Raw genomic sequence first — 15,194 nt, forward strand, 5'->3', positions numbered from 1 at the left:
GTTTTTTTTTTTTAATTTAAGGAGAATATTGTGTAACAGAAATTTTAAAAAATATTAACACTTTTTTATTTAATAAAGTTTATGATGATTTAACATTAGCGATATCTCAAGAAAGAGGAGAGGTAAATTTTGAACTTAATATAGAAAATTATTGTAATGGGTCCGATTTGTGGAATTGAAAATTTTGACCATTTTTGACGTTTCAAGGCCCTAGAATCTAAATAAAAGGTTCTTAAAGAGATGTCTGTGTGTGCGTGTATTCTCAAGAATCAATAGATTCATTATATTGACTTCAAATAAATTTTGGTATAAAAATAATAGCACAGAAAGACGCAGAAAGGACTCTTTCAAAATATCGGAAGCGACTTGAATCTTTTAAAGTTACGCTTTTACAAAACAAACTCTATACAGTCAAAGTATTGTTAAGGTGATTATTTTATAAGATGATGAGTTGTTTCATCTTAAGGTAGAAATTGAATACCTTCAACAACTACTCCCAAATTCTAGCTTCAAGGTGTTTAAGTCCAATTCCGTTAAAAATTCCAGTGAATTCAGCCTAGCTCTTCGAAACTTCTAGAATGTAACAACATCTGATATCAATGTATTTGGACCGGTCAAAAAAACAGGATTCTCAGTCCCCGCGCCATGATTGTCAACAAACATTTGTATTTTGTAAAGGTTTTGAAAACATAAATTCTTCAGAAACTGCAGAAGAAAAATATCTTCTCTACTTGTATCACTGACAGCTATATATTTGGTCTCTGTCGAAAACAATGTAACTGATCTCTGCTTTCGGGATTCCCAGGAAACGCCTGCTCCATTGATGATTAAAGGTCATCCGTCATCATACAGACGACAAAGCATGTCAATATTTTTGTATCATCTTACGAGTAGATCTAGTGAAGATTATAAAGAGATGTTCCTTGCTTTAATTTTTCTAACAGTTTGAAATTACTTCGTTCCAACCATGAATAAAATAGGTCATACAGTATCGGTAGTACGATATTTTTAATTTTTGAAAAGCAATTAATTTTTTACCAAGTTTTAGTATTGTTTTTTTTTTAGAGTTTTATTTTTTTGTAAAAAAACTGTCAATTCTATTTTTTTCAAAATTTTATCGAAAGTCGAAAACAATATTTCTTATAAGATAAAACTAGTGTGAAGCCAATATTTTAAATTATTGAAAAGATATTTGAGTCGAACATCAATTTTTACCAACTTTTGTTAAATCTTTTTAGGTTTTAATTTTTTGTACAAAAACTGTCAATTAGTTTTTTTTTTAAATTTTACTAAATGTTAACAACAGTATTTTTTGAAAGATAAAGGTACTTTAAAGCCAATATCTACAATTTTTGAAAAGCTATTTGAATCGAAAATCAATTTTTACCATTTTTTATAAATTTTTTTTAGGTTTTTATTTTTTTGTAAAAAAACTGTTAATTCGATTTTGTCCTAATGTTGAAAACAATATTTATTTTTTTTATAAGATAAAATAAGTTTGAAGCCCAAATTTCAAGGTTTTGAAACGATATTTGAATCGATATTCAATTTTTACCAACTTTGAGTAATGTTTTTGTTTTAGATTTGTACTTTTTTTTTTAAACTATCAATTCGATTTTTCTCAAAATTTTAGTAGATGTCAAAAACATTATTCTTCGTTGCACAAATTCGTTTTGGAGATAAAGTCAAATTTAAGTTGTAAAAATTTGGAGGTGACAAATATTTTTTTTCAGATTTTTTTGATTTATAAAGGAAAAAAGGAAATTGTTTGTTCCTGAACACCAATTATTTTTAATAAATATGATTTAAAATCATGAAAATAAAGTTTTTATTTTAAAATCATGTAATGAAAATAAAAATAATAATAATAAATAGCAACCACATAACTCACAGTAGCTCATATTTATGGAATCTCGATTAATTCAAGAAAATATGCGTCAAGACAAGGTGTAATGGTCATCTTCTGATGAGCCCAACCATTACATCGGGGCGAAACGCATATAAGAACACCTATGCTGGTTTATTTTTATTTTTATTTTTATTTTCATTACATGATTTTAAAAATAAAAACTTTATTTTCATGATTTTAAATCATATTTATTAAAAAAACTTTTTTGATATCACGTTACAATATATTATATAAAATCTAAGATAAGTCTCTAGCGTTTTTGGTTCGTAAGATATTAAGGGTTAACCAAAATGTTCACCTTTTTTCAAACTAGGAAGTTATTGTAATGGGTCCGATTTGACATATTGAAAATTTTGACATTTCTCGATGTTTCAAGATCCCTAGAGTCGAAATAAAAGATTTTTAGAAAGATGTTTGTGCGTGCGTGTGTACGTACGTTCGTACGTCCGTACTTTAGCGACTTTTTTTTCTTCGTTCATAGCTCAAGAAACAGAAGAGATATCCATTTCAAATTTATAACAGATAATAAGGCAGAAAGATGCAGAAAGGGCTATCAAGAATATTGCGTGGGTGGTTTTTTTACCATAGCAGTTTGAAAAAAAGGTGAACATTTTGGTTAACCCTAAATATCTTACAAACCAAAAACGCTAGAGACTTGAATGAAATTGTATATAATGTATTGCATTATGATATCAAAGAAGTATATTTTTTGAAAAAAATCCATTTAACGATTTTTTTATAAATCAAAAAAAGTGAACAAAAATTTGTCACCTATAAAATTTTAAGACTTAAAAATGATTTCATCTACAAAACAATTTTGTAAAACGAAAAATAATATTTTTGACATCTGATAAAATGTTGAGAAAAATCGAATTGAAAGGTTTTTTTACAAAAAATTAAAAACCTAAAAAAAATTTAACAAAAGTTGATAAAAAAAGATTTTCGGCTCAAATATCTTTTCAAAAATTTGAGATATTGGCTTCAAACTAATTTTATCTTATAAGAAATATTGTTTTAATATTCGGTAAAATTTTGAAAAAAATCGAATTGCCAGTTTTTTTACAAAGAATAAAATTAAAAAAAAAACAATACTAAAACTTGGTAAAAATTGATTTTAGACTCAAATAGCTTTTCAAAAATTAAAAATATTGGCTTCAGACTTATTTTATTTCACAGAAAATATTGTTTTCGATATTCAGTAATTTGTATATAAAAATCGAACAGTCCGTTTTTTCATACAAAATAAAATCTACAAATAATAGTACGCAAATTTGGTAAAAATTGATACGAGTACATATAGACAAACTTTTAAGCAAGACAGGGATGGGAAGTTATCCACTGATATCGCATCCCAGCCTCAGTAATTTTTTTTAATTTTTTTTTTGTTATTGCCGACCTGACCGTCATTAATTTAAGCCTTTAAACTATGTAAGTTATCAAATACACTATACGCCTCAGACAACTTTAAATAACGTTTTCCGTTTGCAGTCATCAAAAAAGGTTCACCTGCTTCATCCTATCTTTCCGGTCCCTTTCGGACACAGTCATACTCAACCGAAGGCGCTCAGCTCCGTCCATTGCGAGAACGTCTTGACTGTACAGGATTCGCCTATCTACAGTTTTACCGCTAAAGTGGTAGATAAGCATAGATGTATCTCTATCCTGTATCAACCCTTAGTTGTTTAAATAGAGGAAAGCATCGGGTGGGAAAGTGCCGCTTAAACGCGCATTTTTGAAGTATTCATTAAAACGGTAATTTGCCTTAAAAATTAAGGTGTTTGTTGAGGACATTGCTCTTGCAACGTGTCCCAGATCAAATTTAATACAAAAAAAACAACTATTTTGTTTATGTTAGCTCTGTTGTATAAAACCTGGTTGAAATAGTAATGTTTGTACTGTTACCCTGCTGCTCTGTGTAATCCAAGGTAAAAACGGACACATTTCCCCTCAAACACAATAATCTATTCCATTTGAGATGGTGCAACGTTGAACCATGCCGGGAAAACATAGGCAATCATAGGCTGGACGATTATCATATATATTATTTTACCCTGCTGTCAAGGCGGCCGCTAAAAAACAACCGTTTTGAATATTTTCTAATCATTTCATTATGCATAGATAGCACTTTCTTACTTACTTAAGGTAGCGCTACAGTCCGGGGCGGACATGGGCCTCAACCAACATGCGTCTCCAGCCAACTCGGTCCCTAGCTAGCTGTCTCCAGTTTCGCACGCCAAGTTGGTTGAGGTCCTCCCCCACCTGGGTGCGCCACCTGAGTCGCGGGATTGGATTCGAAGACCTTCCGGGCTGGAGCGTTGAAATCCATCCGCTCTACATGACCTAACCATCTAAGCCGTTGGCTTTAATTTTGCTAACTATGTCACTGTCGCTGTACAGCCCGTACAGTTCGTCGTTATATCTTCTCCTCCATTCTCCATCTATGCGTACGGGACCAAAAATCACCCGAAGAATTTTTCTCTCGAAGCATCCTAGGACGCTCACATCTTTCTTTGACAGGGTCCAGACCTCAGCGCCATAAATGAGAACCGGGATGATGAGTGTCTTATAGATGGTGATTTTAGATGCTCGAAAGAGGACTTTACTTCTCAATTGCCTTCTAAGTCCAAAGAAGCAGCGATTTGCAAGAGTTATTCTTCATTTAATTTCAGCGCTGGGGTCGTTGTCTGTATTTATAGCGGTTCCTAGGTAGACCTGTCCATAATGACGTTTTGTCCAAGACGTCGCTGTTCAATTTCCTTTTTTGATGACAGCATATACTTGGTCTTGCCCTCATTGACCACTAAACCCATCTTCTTCGCTTCCGTCGAAATGCTCAAAAACGCTACACTGACATTACGCTTTGATCTTCCAACTATGTCAATATCATCTGCGTATCCGAGTGATTGGATGGACCTTTGGAAGATTGTGCCTCTAGTGTTGACGGTTGAGTTTTGCACAATTCTTTCCAGAACGATGTTGAAAAAGTTGCATGACAGTGCATCGCCTTGTCTAAAACCTTTTTTGACATAAAATGCATAGGTAAGATCTTTTCCGATCTTGATAGAGCAGCGTGCATTCTCCATCGTCATTCTGCACAAACGGATAAGTTTGACAGAGATGCCAAAACTAGACATTGCTCGGTAGAGCTCTTCCCTTAAAATCGATAAAGAGCCACACTGATAAGGACCAATCAGGTTGTTGACGAACGGCTTCAGACGATCACATGATACGGCAGAGAGGATCTTATATACAATATTTGGGAGACTGATTCTGTAGTTGGCGCAGTTTGGAGGGTCTCCTTTCTTATGTATTGGGCAAACTATGCCGAGGTTCCACTCATCGGGCATGCTTTCTTCCGACCTTATTTTGCAGATGAGTTGGTGCATGCTCCCAACAAAGTCATCGCCTGCTGCTTTGAATCGTTCGGCAGCGATGCCAGCTCCAGCAGCTTTGTTTGACTTAAGTTTAGATATAGCTATCTTCAGTTCGTCAAGGTCGGGTAGGTGGAATTGTTGGTCTGCGTCGCCGAGGTTGAGTTGTTCTATCCCCCTTACAGCGGAATTCAGTTCGTAATCGCCGTTATATAATTTGGAGAAGTGATCTTTCCATATTCTCAGCATCGACTGCGGTTCTTCTACGATGTTCCTCTGATCGTCTTTACAGGCTTCTGTTCGTGGCTGGTACCCTTATGAGGTTTTTTTAGCTTTTGGTAAAATTTACTAACCTCATTTCTGTTGTGACATCCCTCTATCTCCTCGATCGCGGGCTCATCATGCTCGCATAGATAGCAATATGTTTCCTTATTATATGGGTATTCATTACTCTTGGTTGCGTTAACAATATAAAAATAAGAAGCTGGGATGCAACTCACACTGATAAATGTCTGTCGATTTGGCTTGCTTAAACGATTGTAGGTTTTCATGTTGGGTTAAAAAAGTTGTCAGTTGTATTTTTCTTAAAAATTTTAAAACTACCAACAATATTTTTCATATAAAGAATCAAAGCGGACTCATTACAACAAGTTCTTATGGTAAGTTAAAAATTGATTTACGTATAAAATATTCCGATAAATGAATATTGATTTCTGACTCATTTGTTAAATAAAACAATCAATTAATATTGTTGTTAACATTTGGTACAATGTCATCTAATTTAAAAACTGGTTTTGAAAACATAAAGAGAAAACGGATCTAACTTAAATATCTGATTGAATACTTTTTTACTTTAAATGACCGTTTAGCATTTTTGAGGCCAAGATATTAGTGTGGATCGTTTCTATCTATTTATTTGTATATTTCATTAAATAATTTATTCTTTTATTATTTAATTTTTGTTTACTTATTTATTAATTCTTTTAAAATATAATTTGTCTGTTGCTTTACAAAACAACGTATTTTATATTAAAAATGTTTAAGACTGTACCACTCGTTCAAATTTTCATAGAAAATTGATATGAAAAGTTAAAACTCCTGACCCATTTCCTAATTGCCAAATTATTGAATCTCCAGCGATTAGAAGATAACTCAAAAATATTCATTACCTTATAAACATGAAGTTTTAACATACCTTATAGGTACAGGCCCGCTGAGAAAATCCTATTAACGATGCCTTTAAAAATAGGTCCAAAGATATGAAGTGCATATACGAGTATACTTTAAAACATTCATTCTTTTTGCTCTATTGAGACTTTTGCAATTAGTTTTTCCAGAGAAATACTCATCAATGACATACAAACCCATAGCCATAATTGAACCAATTAAAACTCCTAAAATTCCTTTGTTTGAGAAAAATAGTTCACAACTAATCGGAATATAGGAATCACAATTGGAATCGGACTTCTATCGTATCAGGAAATGAATTCCACTTTAGAATTTAGAAACACAAGGAATTTTTCGCCATCTTGGTCTTGGTGCAATTAAAAGTCTTTAAAAAAAATACAAATCTATGCCAAACTATTGCTGCATTAGTTCTTCAACTATAGGTACACCATCGTCAAAGTTCTCCTATCAAGAACCTATACCCTCCTTTCCCACCCAGTCGGTCGTTCTTTACCTGTCTATATTTATTCTAAAGTCCCTCTCTCATGATGTTTCTAACAAAACCTCATTAAATTTCTTCCCTTTTAACAAAGTCCTACTGGTCTACTGAAGCAAACATTTTCTAGACTGGGGCAGTGTGTATGCAGGACATTCACATATTAAACATATACGAAGTGCCAGGCGGCTATGTTGTATTTAGGGGACTTTATACTCTCTCTGACTTTGGATAGCAGCTCACCTAAGGGGCTGCGATTTATTGTCTTAATGTCCTGCAGCAGCAACAGGATGTGCATATATGTATACAATAACAATAACAATTAGCGCTGGTAACACGCAAACATTGTCCGACACTGCAATTAGCATAATGTCCTGGCCAACAACTATATTTTTGGGCACCTAAACATTAAACAATTCGGAAGCAAACGACCGACGTTATCCGTTTAATGTCCTCGAATAACGAAAACAACGCATCCCTTAAGGCGACTATACTACATACGACTAGTGACTTCATTCGCACTCAAAGTGAAAGTCCATTATAAAGGACACAGCAGTATACGGGTAAATATTTGAAATTATTTGACGAACGAAAAATGAGCTTTTATGAAAAGTTAGGGCGGATTTTGTGGACAGATAATGAGAATGACATGACACCATCAAAACTCTGACACTCTTCAAAGGAGTTGCATTGCAATTAAGGACAATTTTGTATTTTTCTTTGGAATTGTTGAATATGGGAAAACACATGCGACACGGAAATTCATGACTTGGAAGGACAATGCACATGCATACGAGTATAGTGGCAGAGGAGATCATTAGTTGCAACTGCTATGAATTTTAAATGAATCCAATGACTGTCACTTAAGATAAAGGGATTCAATTCGTGGTGAATCAGTGGTTTCTGCGGGCATCTTGCTTAAGCGCCAATGCGTGTATTTATTCTGTATAAAGTGATGTTGGGTGATTAAATTTAATCACTCTTGGACAGTCGGACATCGAAAGGGATGACCCTTCCGCAGGATTAGTTTGTGAGCCATCACGTGCGGGTTTCATATTAAATTGAATACAAGAAACAATTATAATTGATGAGTAGTGAGAATTTAAGATGCTGAGTCTTTATGGCTCCATCGATCGTATTTTATGACTGATGGTGGTTAATTTAAATTGTCTAAACACCCAATTTTACTTGTGTTATATGCTTGGGCCGTGGGAAACCACAGAAAATCATAAGTTTAAATATTACATTAAGCTACTTTATGTGATAATTAAGTCATTGTTCTTAATTGTTGCATATTTTTCTAAACTGATTTGATAAAAGGTTTGATAAGGACCAGTAAACTGATTTACATTATATAGTTGAGCATATCAAGGCCGCAGTTTTAAAAAAGTACAGGCTATGATAGATTATAGAAAAAAAGAAGATTCTAAGAACTTTTGGAACCTTTGAGACTATACTAACTCATGATTTTGCTTTTTCCGACAAGTTATTGGAGACTTTAAACCATTTATTAGTATTTTTGTAGTTTTTATTTTTCGATGAAACTATTAAAATTTTCTTGCAATATTTTTTCAATCCTCGGTGTGACCCTGGCCGGTCCTATTTCGTTTTAAATGGTAATTTAATACAACGTTCGATAAAATAGCAATTTGAGCTTTCCAGGTAGCTTCTTCAAACTGCATTGGATATCGATCTATAAAAATATCTTTTCGCGATTGTTAACGACAAAACCCTAATTTTAATTGGAATGAAGAAGTTGATCCATTCGGTGTTGTTCTGTATTAAAGACGACGATATTGATTTTGATTATGTTCCTGAGAACCAAATGAACTGCTGGACAGTGATGAAGAGGAAGAAGAATGGGGTGAAATGTATACATAGGTGTCGCAAAGTAATGATTACTTCTTTATGAAGGACGGTACAAAATTGCAGAAGGATGAACCAGGTACTTCTGTTCGTTAACTTCAACACATCAGGATAAGATTTCCAGCTGGACCTAAAGAATAAAACTCGTTTTCTTTGTTGATGTATTTCAAAAACCTTCTTCATCTAAAATTTACTTTACAGATTTTGGAGCGATTTGACCAACTATAAATTTGATGCATTTATTAGCATACTTTTTGCTGGTTATATTTTGCACAATAATATGCTAGATAAGTCAGCATTGTGGCGTTCCGGTGCTTTAACCATATTTCGAGAAGGCAGAATGTTTTGCTGCTATTTAAAATTTTTTACAGTAATATCGATCCAAAACTGGCTGACAACTTTTTTACCACATTGGAAGGCAATAAGCGACTTGCTAGTATTGAAATTGCATTTATTGACACAGTTCAAGGTTTTTACATCAAGAAATGAAGAAGAATGCTTTGCGTATTGTAATTTTCTAATCTTTTTGGATTTTATGAGAACTTTGTTTCTATTTGTAAACGGTGATTTTTTAAGAGCTTGAGAACTTTTTAAAAAAAAAACGCATACAATTTGCAAAATCTCATCGATTCTTTATTTGAAACGTTAGATTGGTCCATTACATTTACTTTTTAAAGATAATTTCATTTAAATGTTGACCGCGGCTGCGTCTTAGGTGGTCCATTCGGAAAGTCCAAGGTAACTTTTTCGAGCATTTCGGCCGGAATAGCCCGAATTTCTTCGGAAATGTTGTCTTCCAAAGCTGGAATAGTTGCTGGCTTTTTTGTGTAGGGTTTAGACTTGACGTAGCCCCACAAAAAATAGTCTAAAGGCGTCAAATCGCATGATCTTGGTGGCCAACTTACCGGTCCATTCCTTGAGATGAATTGTTCTCCGAAGTTTTCCATCAAAATGGCCATAGAATCGCGAGCTGTGTGGCATGTAGTGCCATCTTGTTGAAACCACATGTCAACCAAGTTCAGTTCTTCCATTTTTGGCAACAAAAAGTTTGTTAGAATTGAACGATAGCGATCGCCATTCACCGTAACGTTGCGTCCAACAGCATCTTTGAAAAAATACGGTCCAATGATTCCACCAGCGTACAAACCACACCAAATAGTGCATTTTTCGTAATGCATGGGCAGTTCTTGAACGGCTTCTGGTTGCTCTTCACTCCAAATGCGGCAATTTTGCTTATTTACGTAGCCATTCAACCAGAAATGAGCCTCATCGCTGAACAAAATTTGTCGATAAAAAAGCGGATTTTCTGCCAACTTTTCTAGGGCCCATTCACTGAAAATTCGACGTTGTGGCAGATCGTTTGGCATCAGTTCTTGCACGAGCTGTATTTTATACGGTTTTACACCAAGATCTTTGCGTAAAATCTTCCATGTGGTCGAATAACACAAACCCAATTGCTGCGAACGGCGACGAATCGACATTTCACGGTCTTCAGCAACACTCTCAGAAACAGACGCAATATTCTCTTCTGTACGCACTGTACGCATTCGTGTGGTTGGTTTAATGTCCAATAAAGTAAACTGAGTGCGAAACTTGATCACAATCGCATTAATTGTTTACTCACTTGGTCGATTATGTAGACCATAAATCGGACGTAAAGCGCGAAACACATTTCGAACCGAACACTGATTTTGGTAATAAAATTCAATGATTTGCAAGCGTTGCTCGTTAGTAATTCTATTCATGATGAAATGTCAAAGCATACTGAGCATCTTTCTCTTTGACACCATGTCTAAAATCATGCGTGATCTGTCAAATACTAATGCATGAAAATCCTAACCTCAAAAAAATCACCCTTTAGTTATGTGCCAAAAAAGAAAAAGGCTATAAATTTGCGTTCTACAGACCATTACTCTAAAGATTATAGCGCAAAGCAATGTAACCAGAAGCAATTCTATTTTATTATGCAAACAAGGCTAGCGTCTCTTACATCAAATATTTATGGAATTTATGTCAAAAACGAAGCGTGGCATGACACTAGCTGCTTATTGCATTTACAAAGAAGTAGAATTGCTTAACGCTTTCTACGCTTTCCATATCAGTGGTTCTTGGAAACGTTGAAACCCGAGTTAACAACGGCCATATTATTTCTCAGTTCAGTTCTCGTTCAGCCATTTCAGCATTTTTTACCTCCGGTTACTTACCGAAATTGTAGACTTTGTTTGCAAGAAAAGAGCAAACGCCGAAAACTCGTTTTTTTTTTGTTCAGTACGCAAACTAAGGTTGTGTTTACAGATGTAACCGTTTTCAGAAAACAGTTGTTCAAAAATCAGATAAATGCGTTTTTTTAACGAAAATTGACGAATTATTACTAGAATAACAAAAATAGACACTTTGCCTCAACCATAACACTGACTCTGGATTGTGAACATTAACCCAAAAGCCCCCTGTTAGTCGGGAGGGGTGATTTAACAAAAAAGTAAGTTGACATGCAAAATCAAAGGCTGGAAAACAATGGCAGTTCCTTCATTATTGTGATATAATTTTGCTCTAAGCCAATTCTAACTACTATTTTTTTCTGTAGTTCAGCTTTAAACTGTAAACCCCTCCATCCCTAAAAGCAGTACTCGCACACAGGAATGGTTGAGAGGTAAGTTACTAGGCTCTCGTTCTTAACTGGCTGTTGCGCCACCCAGTTATCAATATGTTCTAGTTAATTATTAATAAGGTACAAAAAAGTTACTTCTATACTACACTATTTATGCCGTTTCCCCAAATTGTTGTTGTTGATCTAGATTTTTTTCTAGCCGTTTTTGACGTAGGCCTTTTAAATAACCCATGATTTTGACCTTGAGTTCTAAACGCAACATGGCAAAAACGCGAAAATCGTTAGTAGTAAACTATGAATACCTTTTTTTCTCTGAAAGGAGTAAAATATGCGATTTCTAGCTAACTGAATTTTCCTTATTTTAAAAATAATCCCATCTCTATATACTTAATACTTTTTAATATTTTAACAAGTACATCCTGTTAAGCTATGAAGCCGGCCAAAATGTTAACGCCAATCGCCGGGAACTCTAAAAATGCCACGATCAATAACTTTTCATGTCTGAAGTGGAAAAGGTTCCTCTAATGCTTCGTACCGAACATAGCCAACGACACAATCAATTTATTAAAGCCAACTTTTGGTAAACGCATTATCTCGTGTGCGGCGTGAGCCTGTCGTGTAACCTCTTAGATCATGTGATTTAACGCCGCTCTACTATTTACTTGCGACATATAGGAACTATAAAGCAAGTTTTGCATTAGTGCAAAATTTCGAACTCTAAATTTTAATCAAACATGATATTACGATAGTAGGAAGCTAAAATGAGTGGGTCCCGCGATTCCGTCCGGTCTGTTTTGTTTTGGTGGACAGACACACCCTCCTACAACCTAAAAATTTGTTCGATTGAGTTTAAACTTTTTTTTAATTTTCTCTACAACTTTATTTTGTAACTTGGCTTCTTTCAATAAGAAAATCATATTTTTAAATTAGTCAGGAAAGGTACCGCCCATAGAACAGTTATTTTGTTTTTTTTTTTAATTTTCTCAGCAACTTATGAACTGATTTCAATAATTTTTTTTAAATAAGCTCTTATATTGATTATCAAAAGTGCAATTTTGTATTGTTTGCATTTTTAAAAAAAATATTCAATTTTTTTTCAAGATTCTTTATCTCAAAAACGGGTCCACATTTTTTTCAAAATTCAAATGTAGAGCGTATATTTACAATCACTAAACAACTGCACAACAAAAATTAATTAAAAAAAAGCATTTAAATTTTTGAGAAAAACTTATTTTGTAGGTACATTTTTAAATCGTAAAATATAGGAAATATTTTAAGACTTGTTTGAAGAAATTAGCAAGCTCTAACGAGATCCAGTCGTGATACGTATTTCTTTTAAAATTGATTTTCTGTTAAATAAAACTTTTAAGATCTTAAAAAATTAAAGAAATATACTTTTTGAAATGAGTTTGCTGAGATGTTCCGGAACTGAGATTTAAACACGAATTTCAAGAATATAAATGTTTCAAAAACAGTTAAAGTATCACTTTTGGTAAACTAATGGCTAATTGAAAGATACAATGCACTTTTCGTATCTATTAAACATGTGATTGAGTGAAATACAAACATTTCATACTAACTTGTTTGTTTACCTTAATTTATTTTAATTAAATTTTTTAGAGAAAATAAGCAAATTAGCAAACTAGGTACAAATGCGAAGCCATTTTTGAATATTGCCAAAATAATTAAAAACAAAAACAGACATATTCCAAATCTAGAAAATGGCAATGATTTAGCTTACGAAGACTCAAAAAAGGCTAATGTCCTCGGAACAACTTTTTTGAATAACCATTTAGTGTCCCAACATCTCAGTGATGATGAAACCAAAAACCTTGTAAGCCAATCAATAAGTGCTATAAACACACAAATTGTTGATACACCTGTTGACCAACTGATCGCCATAGAAGATATTAAACATATTGTTTCCAATCTTAAATTGAAGAAGTCTGTTGGACTAGACAAAATCAAAAACGAATATATTAAAATGCTACCCAAGGCTGGGCTTGTATTTTTAGTCTTTTTGGTCAATGCATGTTTAAAAACACAATATTTTCCCAAGCTTTGGAAAACAGCTAAGGTTATACCTATTTTCAAAGCCTGGGAAAAACTTAAAGCTTCCACAAAGCTATCGACCAATAAGTTTGTTGAGTAGTCTTAGCAAAATTTTGGAAAAGATTTTAAAAGAAAAAATATTATAAATTTCTGATCAATTGAACATTATTCCTAATGAACAATTTGGGTTTAGAAAATTTCACAGTACTACTCACTAAGTATTGCGAGTATGCCAGTATGTGAAAAAGAATCGTTTGCTTGGCAAATCAACTGGTCTCATTTTACTAGACATAGAAAAAGCTTTTGATACTGTGTGGCACGATGGAATGGTCCATAAACTAATTTGTAATAAAAATTATTCAAAGTTTCCTGTCTGATAGGTGTTTTAGTGTTTATGTTAATAACTGTTCGTCAAATTGTTACCATGTTGAACATGGTGTTCCACAAGGATCTGTATTAGGGCCATTCCTTTACAATATCTATACGTCCGATATTCCCAAGCTTCCTGAATGTCAATTAGCTATTTTTGCTAATGATACTGGTATTTTTTCATCGCATGAATTTGGTCTCAATATAGAGACAAATTTAACCCATGCAGTTGATCTTATAACTCAGTATTATTCTAAATGGAAAATAAAACTAAATGCTGATAAGGTACAAGCTATCTTTTTTAGTAGAAAAAGAAAGTCTTGTTTTCTTCCAAGCAACCAGATAAATGTTAACGGTATTAACATAAACTTTGAAACGAGCGTAAGGTATCTAGGGGTTTGCTTATACCAAATACTTATTTACAGAGAACATATTGAAAAAACATTAAAGAAAGTTGGTATTGCGATAAAACTTCTATATCCCTTTATCAATAGAAAGTCCGGTATTAGTAACAACAATAAAATTATAATTTATAAAGTCGTTTTTCAGGCAATTCTTTTGTATGGTTGCCAGATATGGGGGAAATGTGCAAAGTGTCATATACAAAAACTGCAGATATCTCAAAATAAATTGCTGCTTAATATTCCTTGTTATTATTCTACAGCCGACTTGCATGCAAGAGCAAATGTTGAAAAAATTTGTGATAGAATTGAAAAGCTAAATAATTCATTTCTATTAAAATGTGATTTTTCGGATAACCATATATATTTCCTAACCATTTTTCTGCCAACTAATATAATTTTCTGTTAAAACTTGTAATTTTACTTATTGTTATGCTTCGTTTCTTCTGGATATTTAAATTATGTTACTTATTTATTTACTTAAACACATTGTGATATTAATTTATGCTTTATAATTTACTTAATTGATTCAATGTTTATTTATTATTTATTTACCTCTATGTGAGTTACACAATTATTTGTCTACTTGTTTTTAATGTATTACAATCAATTAATTAATTTATTATGTATATTTATTTATTTATAAGTTTGTTTATTTATTCATCAATTTCTTTGTGAAGTAATAGTTAAATAACTATTGGTTTGATTGTTTGTTTTGTATTTTCTTAATTATTTATTAAATAACTAATGTATTTATTACTATATTTATTCATTTATTTTTTTATTTATTGTTATTTATTTATTTATTTAATTTATTTATTTATTTAATTTATTGCTTAGTAATCAAATTGTTTATTTATTTATTAATACATTTACAATTATAAAGTCACTAACTCATACTAAAATATAAACATAAGTATATTCATATATTATTTATGAATTTTGATACTAACCC

The sequence above is a fragment of the Eupeodes corollae genome, chromosome 1 (assembly GCF_945859685.1).
Source record: "Eupeodes corollae chromosome 1, idEupCoro1.1, whole genome shotgun sequence".
Lineage (NCBI taxonomy): Eukaryota > Metazoa > Arthropoda > Insecta > Diptera > Syrphidae > Eupeodes > Eupeodes corollae.